This window comes from Arvicanthis niloticus, chromosome 22, assembly GCF_011762505.2.
Source record: "Arvicanthis niloticus isolate mArvNil1 chromosome 22, mArvNil1.pat.X, whole genome shotgun sequence".
NCBI lineage: Eukaryota > Metazoa > Chordata > Mammalia > Rodentia > Muridae > Arvicanthis > Arvicanthis niloticus.
Genome location: NC_133429.1, coordinates 40,421,304 through 40,434,718, shown reverse-complemented (window position 1 = coordinate 40,434,718; position 13,415 = coordinate 40,421,304). Strand labels below are relative to the sequence as shown.

Genomic DNA, 13,415 nt, shown 5'->3' with positions numbered 1-13,415 from the left:
GTAAGGTACATCCCAGGCCCTTTGTTAGCAGCTTCACACCGATAATGGGATCTAATCTTCACTGCTGCCTGCACAGTCAGTGCTATGAATGCGGAAGTGAAAGCTGGAAAGAGCTAGGTAACTTCTCAAGGCCATGGTACCAGGCATGGAATTTGGACTCAGGCAGGCCTGCTGTTCCTGTGACCATGGAATTCTATTGTTTCTCAAAATCAGCTAAGTTAGGAGGCCTTTGTTACAGGTAGTCCACCAGGTGCCTGGTGGTTTATTTCTAAATCAGTATTTGTGCATGCGTGTGTATGGGGGAAGATAGTGAATCTTTAATAAAACTATGTTTTGGAAATATGTTCCATTAAGTCAAGCCAAAGCCATTTTTTTATGCTGTTGTCTTTAAAATATTCCCTTTCTACCTGACTTTCTCCTCCTCTTCTCTTGCTCTTACAGCTGGTCTGTAGAATTCAGTAGACGCCTACTTAGAAAGTCAGAGAGGCTGGGAAAGGTTAAACTAAAGTTTTGGGTTGAGTTCAGTGGCACGGTTCTGGTTTGAACACAGGCATTCCCTGAAGTGGTGATTCTCAACCTGCGGGTCATGACCCCTTTGGGGTCACATACCAGATATCCTGCCTTCTATTTTATAGAATTTACATTAATATATTTACATTATGATTTGTTCCAGTAGCAAAATTACAGTTATGAAGTAGCAACAAAACAATTTCATGGTTGAGGGTCACCACAGCATGAGAAATTCTACTAAAGGGTGGTAGCGTTAGGAAGGTTGAGAACCACTGCCCTGAGGGCTTGGTATCAAAGGTGTGGTCCCATCCGTGGCATTAAAGACAGATGATGGAACCTTTACAAGTGGGGGCACACATTAAGTGACAAAGAGTGTGCTCTTGAAGGGGGCATTAAGATCCCAAGGGCTTCTTGCTTCTACTTGTTTCCTGGCCAGGGTGAGAGCAGCCTGCTGTGCCATAGGCTCCCTTGTATGGTGCGCCGCCTCACCACAGGCTAAAGCAGCAGTGCCATCTTGTCATGGATGGAGCCCTCAAAACTGTGAGCCAAAAGAAGTCTCTTCTATTTCTAAGTTGAGTTTTGGTATTTTGTTATAGTAACAGGAAGCTGCCAAACATCCACCGTAAATATTCTCAGCATCCTCGTGTCAAGAGATTTGAACAGGGCCTGGGCTGGAGGAAGTTAAATGTTTCTGGAGGTCTGGGTGGGGGTCACTGTTGAGGTCAGTTTCTCCTTGTTCAAATGCTTTGGACAAAAAGGGTCAGGTTTGGCTTTCATAGTGTTTGGAGGGTAGGCATCATTTCGTCCAGATACTTTATCGTTTGGTTCTTCTAACTCTGTAATAAAATACATAATTGCTTATTTTGATATCTTATAAAATGGGCTCACAAGACACAGGAGTGGCCACTTTTATTGTATTTGGCTTTGTGTCCGTTCCAGGAAAGAAATCACTGGGTTCATCTGAAGAGACATCGGATGCTCTCAAGGAAACTCCAAAGTGTTCTCAGTTCTCTGAATAAACCAGTCATCAAAATTCATGCTAGGTCTCTGAGATCATGCAAGAAATCACTCAAAACCATTTTGCTATCGAACATGGTTGTCATCGTTTTCATAGATAATTTCATAGATAATAACAATTTAACAGCGCTGGACTGAGCAATGGTCAGCTAGATTAAACTGGGACTGTGTTGGCAAATCTATAGCTTGAGAGTTTAAGGACAAGTGTGTCATCCTGTGAAACCAGAAAGCATCACAAGAACATCTGTTTTTAAATGACTGAGGCATCCTTCCTCTCTTTCCCTCTATCTGGCAAACTCTTCATTGACCACCTTAGTTTTTGTATTTTGTATTTTATCCAGATCCTAACTCTCACTACTTAATGAACTCCAGAACCTAACCATTTGGCAAAATACAGATGAATCATCAATACGCCAATGTGAAAGCCTCCTGGGAATTAATAAGCAAGTTTAGAGGCAGGTCTGTCAAGAGGGAGACATGTAGACTCAATGAAATGGACTGTTCTCTCTATCGCTAAAGGTCAAGCCAGCCTGGTTCTTTTTTGCTTGATAGCAGTCACTCAAAGACACAATTGGTTTTTAATGTGACTAAAGCATCCTGGGCAAGGTGGGACATCAAGTATATAGCAGTATACGGAGAAAGAAGGAAGACGTGCTACGATTTTAAAGATTTAAATCAGGAGAAAATAAATGTATAACTAAAGGACCATGAAGAACGTAAGGTAAGTGATATGTCATTATAAATGATCAATTGCGAAGAAATAGAGAGAGCAGCACTTGCTGCTGGTTGTAGAAATCGGGGTAGCTCCCTAGAGGAAGCAGGATCCAGTTTACACATGGTGGGGTGGTAATGGTGGCCAACATTAGTTGTGTAACCAGAATGGATTACCCCTTCCTGTATCTTTTAGAGGCGCTCTGGCAAGCATCATGTATGGCTCAGGAAAAGCAAACACCATTCTAAGCAATAAGGGAGCTTAGCATTGTCCACAGCTATACCAATCATAGCAAGCCTGTCCTCCTCTTCCCCCTTCTCATTTATTCAGATGACTTGGCTTAGGCCATTTGTTGCTTGGCAGATCTCTAGTGATTAGTACCGGTGGGCACATGTCACCAGTGGATCCAAGCAATCAAAAAGCAGACACTTATTTTGTAATGGGTCTTGAGATATTTACTTCCACAGAAGAGCCTCATTCCATTCTCAGGCTGCCCTTGAAAGGGGAAGCTGACTGATGCTAGCAGCCGTGGGGTTCGCTGTCCTGAAGATGAGCCATATGCAGAGGAAAGCTCTGTCCTGAGAAGAAGAGGCAAGATGATGAAGTTGAGACCTGTTTGTGCTGGACTTGGGGCAGGGTCTCCCTCAGAGTGTCCTGTATTGTGAGACCTCCAGGTAGAAGGCAGTTAGAGTCAGGTTTTCTCCACCTTGAGCGTAGGTTGCCCAAACTCTTTTCTACAGTGCAATGGCCGTTCACTGGCTGCCTTCCTAGGCTATCAGATCTGTAGCAAAGGCCATGACAGCCTTCTCAGCCTCAGAATCTTTTCCACATGTATGGTGTGGCTGCCATCAGCACGTGGTTGGGGCAGTGGGGATGGTGAGATCTGGGGCCTAGGACTGGCCTACACATCTCTGAGAACCTAGTTTTCCTGATGCTGCCCCTGGTTGGATTTTGAACATATATTTCACTTCTTTTCCCTTTCTGCCTCTAAGTGAAAGGCTTTTGAGGTTTTCACTGATTGCCATGCCCCTCTGGGTTTGTCCCTTGGATCTCAGTCTAGCAGAATTGTGATGGTTAACACTGTCAGCTTTAGAGGGTCTAGAATCACCAACGAGACATGCCTCTGGGAATGTTTGTGAATGAATTTGGTACCAAGAGCTAAGGTTCCAGACTAACTAAACAGGGGAAATCGACCCTATGACCAGCATTCCTCTTTTCCTCTGCTTCTTGACTCTAGACACAAGTCGAGCAGATGTCTCACCTCCCCCTCTATGATGGACTGTACTTACAAACTGTGAACCCAAGGAAACCTTAGCTTCTTCGTTTTCAGTGTTCTCTCTCCATCATAAGAAAATTAGCCAATGAAGGGGCCCTCCACCTTTCTGAACTCAACACTAATTATGCTCCTGTTGCATACCCACTAAGACATAATGGAGGTGGGAGAGCAGGACCTTTGAGAACCTTGCTAGATGCACCCAGGGGAGTATTCTGATGTGCACAGGGGTCTGGACCACACTGTCCACAACTCCATCATGCCTAGACCATGTTTCTCTCTCTGGGCCAGGCTATATCCTAGTACTCCCCCTTGCTCACACAGGCACAGAAACCACTCACCCCACTGCCCCCTCCCCGACCCCACATTGACTTCTACTTGTCTCTTTTCCCCTTTAGAAATCTAGGGATGGAGGGTTGGTAGGAAAGGGTCCTGTTAAGAGACGCCAAGAGAGAGAGGCAGACAAGCTAGCAATGTCCTTCGTTAGCTAGTGACTGTAACCAGCATTAGGGGAGTGAGAAGAGGGAGAGCCAGACCTTTAAACCATGTGTGTCTTTAATCCCATCTCCCTCCCAAAAGGCAGGGTAAAAAGCAGATATGAACAGAGCAGAGGGATCAAAGATCAGAATAAAATCTGTTCCATCTGTCTTTCCAAATTCAGCCCAGAGTGTATGGTTAGAGTCTCACTCCCTGCCTGCCGTTTTCAGAAACTAACACCACTTCCCAAGCCTGGTTTCCTTCCTGTGCTCAGGACACACCAAACTCATTGTGCACTGAGGGGCTATGTCCCAGTTGTCTCCACTGTCTGAAATGCCTCTACTTTTGCTGCCAAGTATGTCTGGGCCCTTCTTCCTCCACCCTCAGCTCCTTTAGACGGGACTCTGCATTAGCCAGCTAGCCTGCGCACTTGTCCTCTCTCACCTGGCCCTATTTTGATTGTACAAGCCTAGCATCATCTTTATATTTTATCTATTTTTTATAGCCCCACTTCTCCTCAACTACAAAATAATCTTCATGAGAGGATCAGGCAATAGGTCTTTTCATTACTGCATCCCCAGTATCTTGTGGGACCCCTATAATTCTATGCCACATAAATGACTCATAGGTAAATTTGGCTACAAAGTTTTTAAAGTACTAAACTATTAAGTAATCATTTAAATGCATTTTTTATGATTAGCAAGGCTTAACATTTTAGTTAATTGGGAGACAAAATCTTTTCTTCTTTCATTTTTTGGAAACAGGACTTAAACAGTATATCTAATGACCCAGTTAATTGACACATCAACATTGTCACAGATTTCACAGCCTGCTTCACGCCCTTTTTCATTGTGTAGACTGTTAGTTGCCTGTGGAAAAGGATTTGACATAAATGTTACCATTTTTTTTTTCAAGCTGCTTCTAGTAGATAGCCATGCCTATCAAAACGGAAGTCTGAATTTAAAGTGATTTCTCTCTTCCCTTGTATCTGCAGTGGTGAGGTCAGATGTCCAAGTTCCAATCACAAGTCACAACCATATGTGTTTATGTGTGTCTGTATGTGTGTTTGTATGTATGTGTGTGTAATAGAGAAATTCCAGGGGGAAATGTTTGAGATATATATTTATTTTTACATGTATGAGTGCTTTGCCTCATACATGTAAAAATAAATATATGTGTGAGTGTGTATTTGCATACAAGTGTGCACATTCATGTGTACAATGTATGTGTGTATGTATATATGTGTGTGTATGATTGAAAAATTCCGGGGGGGGGGGGATGTTTGAGATAAGTAGTTATTTATTTTAAATGTATGAGTGCTTTGCCTGTGTGTGTGTGTGTGTGTGTGTGTGTGTGTGTATGGGCCCCATGTGTGTGCCTGATGCTCTATAACATCAGCAAAAGGTGTCAGACCCCTGGTCCTGGAGTTAGGAATGGTTGTGAGCCACCATGTCTGTGCTGGGAATTGAGTCAGGACTCTCTGGAAGATGTAAGTGCTCTTAACCATCCTGCCATCTTGAAGCCTAAGTAGAATTACTATAGACTTACTGTTGCTATCCTAATGGCCACATTCTTATCTAAAACCATTAGTATCTCTGGTATAGAGGAGACAGAAATTCAGGCCTCATGATTTCGAGGCAAGCACTCTACCACTGAGTTACACTTTCAACTGTAAAATACTATTATTATACAAAATTCCTATGAAAAGTATAGGAGTATTTTATGTCTTACAAGCAATATCTAGTTTTCATGGGAGAATAAGAAAGTATTTCTGATATAAACTGTATTCAAAACACCTCAGGGTTTATTAAGTGTGGATGTATTTTTCTTGGTGCCCTAAAAAGACCTGGGCAATTTTGAGAACAACACAGGCTGTTAAAGGTGTTTGCACCAGCAATGCTTGGGCATAAAGAACAGCCCTGGGGAACGCTGAGGCTGAGGAAATGTACTTAAGCTTGTCTGTTTCCATATTCCCTGGTGGCCATTTGAGATCAGCATCCTGTAACTGACTTGGTTTCCAGAGAGACTTTCATGTTTGAAGTGATTTGAATAAGAAGCATCATTTATTGTTACTAGGGAGACATCCCCTCTCTTCACTGGGTCTCTCGTAAGGAAGGATGAATCTCTGTACTATTGACACTTCCAAAGGCCTTCTGACTTGATCGTGAAGATGTACCTCTGTTAATAATAGACTCCTTTCCCTTACTATAAACTACAGCTCACTATAAAAAATTCTCATTATATAGAATGAAGACCGAGCAAGCTCAGCCAAGTAATAAGGGGTGTGTCCTGTGATGCAGAGAAACAAAGGGTGTGGCCTGTGATGCAGAGAGCCTTCTGCATCTTTTCTTCATTTCCTCCTAGGCCGCTGTCAATCACAATATGCAATTGTGATGTTTTGTGATATTACACTGAATGAGCCTGCATGTAGTACAGATTCATTTTACTGAACTGGCTAGTGATTTGTTTGAAATTCCTCACTGGAAGTGAGGAAGAGAAAACAGTGTTAGTGTTAAAAGAATTGGCCAGTCTGAGTAAACTAAGTATTCACTTTAAATTACAAAAAATAACAGCGGCTCCAAAGAGATATACATCTTACTGTCAATCAAACTTGGGAATAAACCAATAAGAAACTTACATGTGTGTTTCTGGTTTACTGAAGTTTCTGTAGATAAAACAGTCTTAGTCTGGTTTCTGGTGTTATAACTAGAGAATTTATATATAAAAGTCTATTTGGTGGTTGCTTTCTGGAAAATCCCACATCGAGGGGCCACATCTGGTGAGGGACAGTGTTCTCTATCACAACACGAGGAGGGCACCTCCTCATGTCATGTGGAGAGATAGCAAAAGAAAGAGAAAGCAAATGAGGGTGGGTGGAGAAAGGAGACCACATTCTCCCCCTTTTAAAGGAAGCCATTCCTACCCTGACAGCATCCATCAATTTAGGAAAATGATGTCCCTGTAAGTCAGCACCAAGTGTAGGGCACACCTCTCAGTGTTGCTCTGGGACCCGCACAGCATCTCCCAGGGGTAGATTTAGACATAGAAACACTGTGAAATTGCTGAATACTGTCTGCAGTTTTGAGACCATTAGGTCAAAAGAAAGCTTTTCTACAATCATCCTTTCTTCTCTTACTGATTGCTCTTGGTATTTTCCCTCGACTTGTTGACTTGTTTTCTAATTGTTTTATTACTTATGACTGCACATAATAAGCATAGTTTCTGTGAGTCGTCATCCAAAGGAAGTCCTTTCAAAGTAAAAATCTGAAGGGACCTAACAGCATTACAAAGCAGTTGTAGAAGGCATGGAGATCTCTGTGCTCACAGACAAGCATGAGGACAACCTGAAATGTTAAACACACAGGGTTGTTCCCTCAAAGGAAGGGATACACAACCGTTATCCACTCAGAAGGCTGGAAATGGGTGTGGTTATTAGCCTGGTGGCCTTTGCTTTATCTGTGAGCTTGTTCATCTCAGTCTTTCTATAGAATCCATCTTCGTGGACTTTATAGTCTCAATGTAGTCATTTCTGTATTTAGCTTACTTTGTTCCTCAAGGAGGTTTATGTATGCTTTGTTGTGCACGCGGCATTGAGTTCATTATCACCAGAATAAGTGATACCAATTGTGCTGTGTTTAAACACACCTAAATAAACGACTCAGGGTCAGACTCCAGAAGTTTGAACCAACACTGGCTGAGTCACGTTCAACCAAACTGCCTTCCTTCTTTCCTCCCACAGATGCTCACAGTCGTGGAGATTGCAGAGATGCCTGCCAATGGTAAATTAAGTTTTAAGCTATTTTTTTTTCTTTTGCAGTTCAGACTATAAAGTCCATCGCTATGCATTTCCAAGTTGGGTAATCCTCCCGGCTCCCAGAGAATATACAGCTTTCTATTAAATACATTGTAAAAGTTACAATGAACCATCTTTAATTAACTGAGCTATATAACAGAAAAGCTATCGTGTCACAACATCACTGAGCATACGTTTATTTTAAAGTACGATTGAATTTAAGAAATCTTAGCAAAATTTGTGAATTTAATTGAGTGGTCTCACTGGGGAAGCTGTTCATTTATTTCAGCAATAGTGGTTATTCTGAGATATTTTTGGACTGTCTCTTTGGAATTAATTTAAGAAAATACAGCACATTTTTTTCTGAATATGTTAATGGCAGATCTTTCATTTGAGAGTGATTTGAATTTGGGAGATAGGCAAAAGTCATTGGTTTTAAAATCAATTTTGTGAAACAAATGGTGAGCTTCCATTGTAATCTTTGAAAAGGGTTGTAACAAAAAAAGAGATTATAACAAAAAAATCAACATGGGAAGACTGGATTCTCAAGCTTTCTGATTTGTTTTTCCTGAGGGAATCAGAATACATGTGAAGTTATGTTTTATTATGCAATAAATACTAGTTGTTTTAAACTTGGTTATTGTTTAATTTACCTCAGCTCCTCAGTGAGAAATATTTTAGAGTCTTACTAGCCATTTGTTTTTGTTATTTTGAGACCTAGGAATTCCTGCCACCACTGTGGAGCAGAGAGGAGAACATTTGCAGGTATTCTGGGAGGCAGTAGAAAGGCAGCTTCTCCTCCAACCCTGTCCACGCATGCACAAGATAAATGATAGCAGACAAACAGCAGCACACCCGCTGGACGCTGCTTGTGCTACTCACTGGCATTTCAGAGAACTCCGCAGTGAGGACAGACAGACTCGAGGGGACGACGCTTCATTATGGGCAAAACACAGAAATATTAGCAATGGAGACCTAAAGACACAAACCCAGAGAACACTAGACTTGAGTGAGCACTGAAACATGAGCCACTCATTGTGTCTGGCTTCGTCAGAGTTCCTGATTGACTTATCCAGCACAGACTGGGGCCCTCACAGGGTCAGGCGCTGTGCTCCATCTTCTATCATGCTTCTCCTTATCTTCATGGAGCTGATTCTGTGATGACAAGACAGGAAAATAAATACATAGCATGCATGCATCTACATCATATACCTGTGCATAGATGACAGAAATATATATATGTGTATATATACATATACACACAAACACTATACATATATGTATACATATATATTACCTATGCATATATAACTACATATACATATGTATATATAACTACATATAAATACACATGCACATATAATCTACATATTATCTACATATAATATGCATACATATGCATATACATGTAATATACGTACACATATGCATATACATATAATATACATATACATGAGAGAGAGAGAGACAGAGAGAGAGAGAGAGAGAGAGAGAGAGAGAGAGAGAGAGAGAGACAGACAGACAGTCCTATGATGGAAAGTAAAGAAGTCCAGGTAACAGAGAGAAGGTTCTTGAAGAAGGCATATGTGGGTCAGGAAGGTATTTAAGTGCAAGCCTGTGTGGCAACAGAAAGCTACCCTAACCAGAATCTGGAACACAGGCTTTCTGGACAGAAGCCATACACATAAGAAAGGTCTAAGGTAGCAGGGCTCTCCTTGGCATGGTTGAGAGTGACAGGAAGGTGGATGGAGTAAGTGGGTCAGGAGGGGCTGGTGGGAGATGAGAGAAGAGATTACCACAGGCTCTGGGCTACAGAGTTTGTGAGTTTCATAGAGACTTGGAATTTAGACACCAAGTGTGGCAACACATGCATTTAATGTTAGCACTAGAGAGGCGGAGGCAGGTGGAGTTTGGGGCCAGCCTGGCCTACATGGTGAGTTTCAGGACCACAGAGTGTTCATTAGAAAGTGGTAATAGTTGGAAACAATCTTTATAGAGAGAATCAATAAAAAATGAAACCGTTGGGATGGGGTCCTACTTCAGAGCCCCTGCTATCCCTATTACCAGGGAACTCTGGGCAGGATTGACATTCCCTGAGGAAGCTCTTGTAAAAAGACGGAGAAGATCATGTGAAGATAGAAGATGGTTGGAGGGATAAGTCTGCAAATACGTCTACAAACAAAGCAACCACAGAGATTACAGGCCAAGCAGCTGAAGAAGCCAGGACAAAAGCCTGGGAGAGATGGATCCCGATGGCCTCAGAAAGGTACAGCTCTGCCATCACCATGCTTTCAACCCCCTAGTGTAGAAGATTATGAGGAAAACTCACCATTCCCTCAAGCCAGTCACTTCCTGGTATTGGGTTGTTCCAAAGCCTCAAGGAAACCTTTCTCCCTAGCCCTTTTTAGTCTGGTGTTTCCTGGTTGTACTCAGCCCTGCCGTCTCTCTGTTGGAACAAATAACCCAATATCAACAAATTGTCTGTGTTACCAGTCTAGGGGTCTTCGTAAGGTCAAGCATTCATTTTCTCAGCAATTAAAAGTGAACACACACACACACACACACACACACACACACACACCACTACTACACACATGTACACACATGCATGCACAAAGCAAGAAGATCCAGAAGCTGAAATTCATTTTCCCCCTGGTGAGCTGGGGGTTTTAAATGGTCTAGGATGCAGTTTCCTCCCATTATTTCTGATTGGTCAGGTTAGACAAAGAAAAGTGGGCTGATTGGTTCACAGACACATTCCCTGCAGGTCAGTTGGAAAGCCCTCAGGCAGCGAGATGGACATCTGCTAGGTCCTTGTCCCAGGTGAAGGCAAAGCGGAAAGAGTCCCCTCTTGTTTACTTATGCCTGTTCCCACACTTGAGTCTGTCTGCCTGTCAGGGTGCAGACCTCTATACTCCGTCAAAAAGCTCCTTTTTCTTGTCTATTGATCAGAGAGCTTCGGAGCAAAGCCCTGTCTGGTCCCCTACTATAAGGTAGTGCCTCACTTCCACCCATGTCGCCATCACTGAAAAACTCATATGCACGCTCTGCTTAGTTTTCCCAGCGTTCTCAGCTACCCATATACCCATATTGCTCATTCTCTCCTTACTTCTTGTCTGTCCTTCCTCTGTCCTTGCTATATTGCCAAACTAGCAAGCACAGTTCAGGAATAGGAAGATTGACTTGACTTAAGCAAACTGATCTAAGATATCCCGGGACGTAGTAAGCACTCAATTATCGTTGATCGAACGGATAAGTACATAATCAAGATACTAGTTAATCATTAAGATGTGATTGAGATGGATAAGGTCCTCCTCAGAGTTCTATGCGTTTTGGAACACTTCTGTATTTATTTTACTCCCTCATCCGTGGCTGGTGGTCTATACCAACAGGGATCTGGGGATGGCCCGCCCCTTCCTTTGTTCTTCCTCCAACAGCCACTCACTGATGCTGTAACATATTTTTCTGTAGCAATGCAGAGGCTGCGTGTCACAGAAAGACAGAAGAGCCAACAGACAGGCGCCAGTGGCTGGGCTGAAATTCTTTGGTCTCCCCTCTCCTGGAATTCCTTCTGTGGACACCTATTTGCTGCAGGCTCAGCTTCCTTCCCTCCCTCCCTATTTCCTTTCCTCCCTTCCTGTCTCTGCTTTCCTCAGGCTGTGCTCACTCCTTGCACCCAGGAGCACAAGTTTATCATTCCTATGGTTAGCTCACTTTGTTCCATGCCTGCTTCCCAGCCCCGACCCAAACAGCCTGCCAATTAACTTCCCACACAGTTTTGTCTCTTAGTATAACTCTGGTACCAGCTGGTAAAATTATTTAGAATTTTATCACACTTCAGAGAATTATCTCATTTAATTGCCGCAATAACCAGCTAGTGGAATAAATCCCGTTATTGTCACCATCATGCGTGAGAGAAATGAAAAGTGGCTGGAAACCGGAAGCAATCTTCCCAAGGACAAACATCGCAGTCAACGTTAAAGCTTGACAAAAGCCTGAACCTGTAACACGAAAAAGAAAAAGGATATTAAATACACATATAATATATGATAATATGTGTGTAATACTTACAGATTTTAATAAACTGTCAAAATTATACATGATTGATCTTAAGATATAAGCAGATTTTCTCAATTATTATTATTTTTTTGTTCCCATAGACAACTAAGTAAGACTGTTACAGGTGTACAGTTCAGTTATATTCTGATATCAACATCGGGGGAGCTAGATGGCTGTTGTGAATGAGCCATCCTCTAATGAATAAAGGAGCCAATCACTGAGCGAGTAGGAAGTGGACTTCCGGGTTGGCTAGGTGAAGAGAGGAAGCAGGAGGAGAGAGGGTCGTTTTTGGATTAGGGCTAGGGTAAGGGTAGGATGTAGCTACTAGTGTTTCCCAGCTTATGGCGAATCCTGGCAGATTCGCCACTGGGGGATTCAGATGTAACATGGTTTACAAGATTAGCATCCTAGTTGTTGCGCCCAGAGATTGAGTTACCATTGTTTCTGAACTAAGTTTGTGTGGTGTTTTTCTTCTCTTGGCGACTCGACTGAGTTCAAGAGAGAAAAGTATAGCGGCAAAGCGTGGGTTTGCATGATGTGTCCCACAAAGGCCGAGGACGGGGCTGGCGTGGTAGTGACCCTCCAGAGGGAACTTTATGAGCTAGGTGGAGAGACTTTTGGAGCTCTGGTGCCATGTGGCCCGCTGATGCCCGCAGTAGCTCGGGAACTGTCGATCGGTTTTAATAATTCCTGCAACAGATGGTCTTAGAGGATACGGACTCTGGAATTAGGCCTATCTGGGCTCAAGTATACAGCCAGAACTGGCCCAGTTTAGGCATGTAGAATTGTACAAGCCTTGTGTGATGGTTCATGTGGACTGTCAAATTGATGGAATCTGGGGTTAGGGAGTAAGTGGGCCTCTAGGCATGCTTGTGGGAGATTTTCTCGATTACATTAGTTGATGTGGGAAGAAGCATCTTAATTGGGGGAGAATCTTTCCTTAGACTGGGGACCCTAGACTGTCTCTGATGGGAAAGTGAGTTGAGCACACGCATGCACTCAGGCCTCTGTTTCTAGATTATAAATGACCAGATGCTTCAGGTTCTTATTGTCTCAACCTCCTGTCCCCGATGGTCTGTGCCTGACCACGAACTACAATAAGACTTTTGTCCTGTAAGTCTCTTTATTCATAATATTTTATGACCGCTCAAGACAAGAAAGACACTTCTTAACCCTAAGCCTTAGTTTCTGCATCTGCAGAATGGGAGTTGCCGAGAGGATTAAATAACAAGGAACATGCAAGGAATTGCGAAATATTCACCAACAGTTGAGAAATGACACCCTCCATGCCACCTGGACAACACTAGTGAGACTCTCTGACATCTAGACTAAGCACTTTCCTCAGTGCTGATGACAACTTAGATTTTAGACAATTGAGAACGATCAAATTTGGAAAATCTTATTTTATAGATTTATTTAAGTAAAAGATTTAACTGGCCTCTCCCAGAGTCATCATGAGTTTCTCACATGAGTAGCAACTCTACCAAGTTGCTTAGCAACAGCATCCCTTCCCCTGGCCCTCAGACACAGACAAGACATTGTTGGCGGCACCTGGGAATTGAAGTCTTATTCTA

At 42.7% G+C, this 13,415-nt stretch overlaps 1 long non-coding RNA gene across 1 annotated transcript; it reads left to right on the top strand.

Moving 5' to 3' along the window:
- The first annotated feature begins 1,472 nt into the window (after positions 1-1,472).
- LOC143435729 (uncharacterized) lies at positions 1,473-8,805 on the top strand. Its single transcript, XR_013106188.1, has 3 exons — positions 1,473-2,248; positions 7,729-7,768; positions 8,498-8,805. It is a non-coding gene; the product is annotated as an uncharacterized LOC143435729 (long non-coding RNA).
- Positions 8,806-13,415: the final 4,610 nt, after the last annotated feature.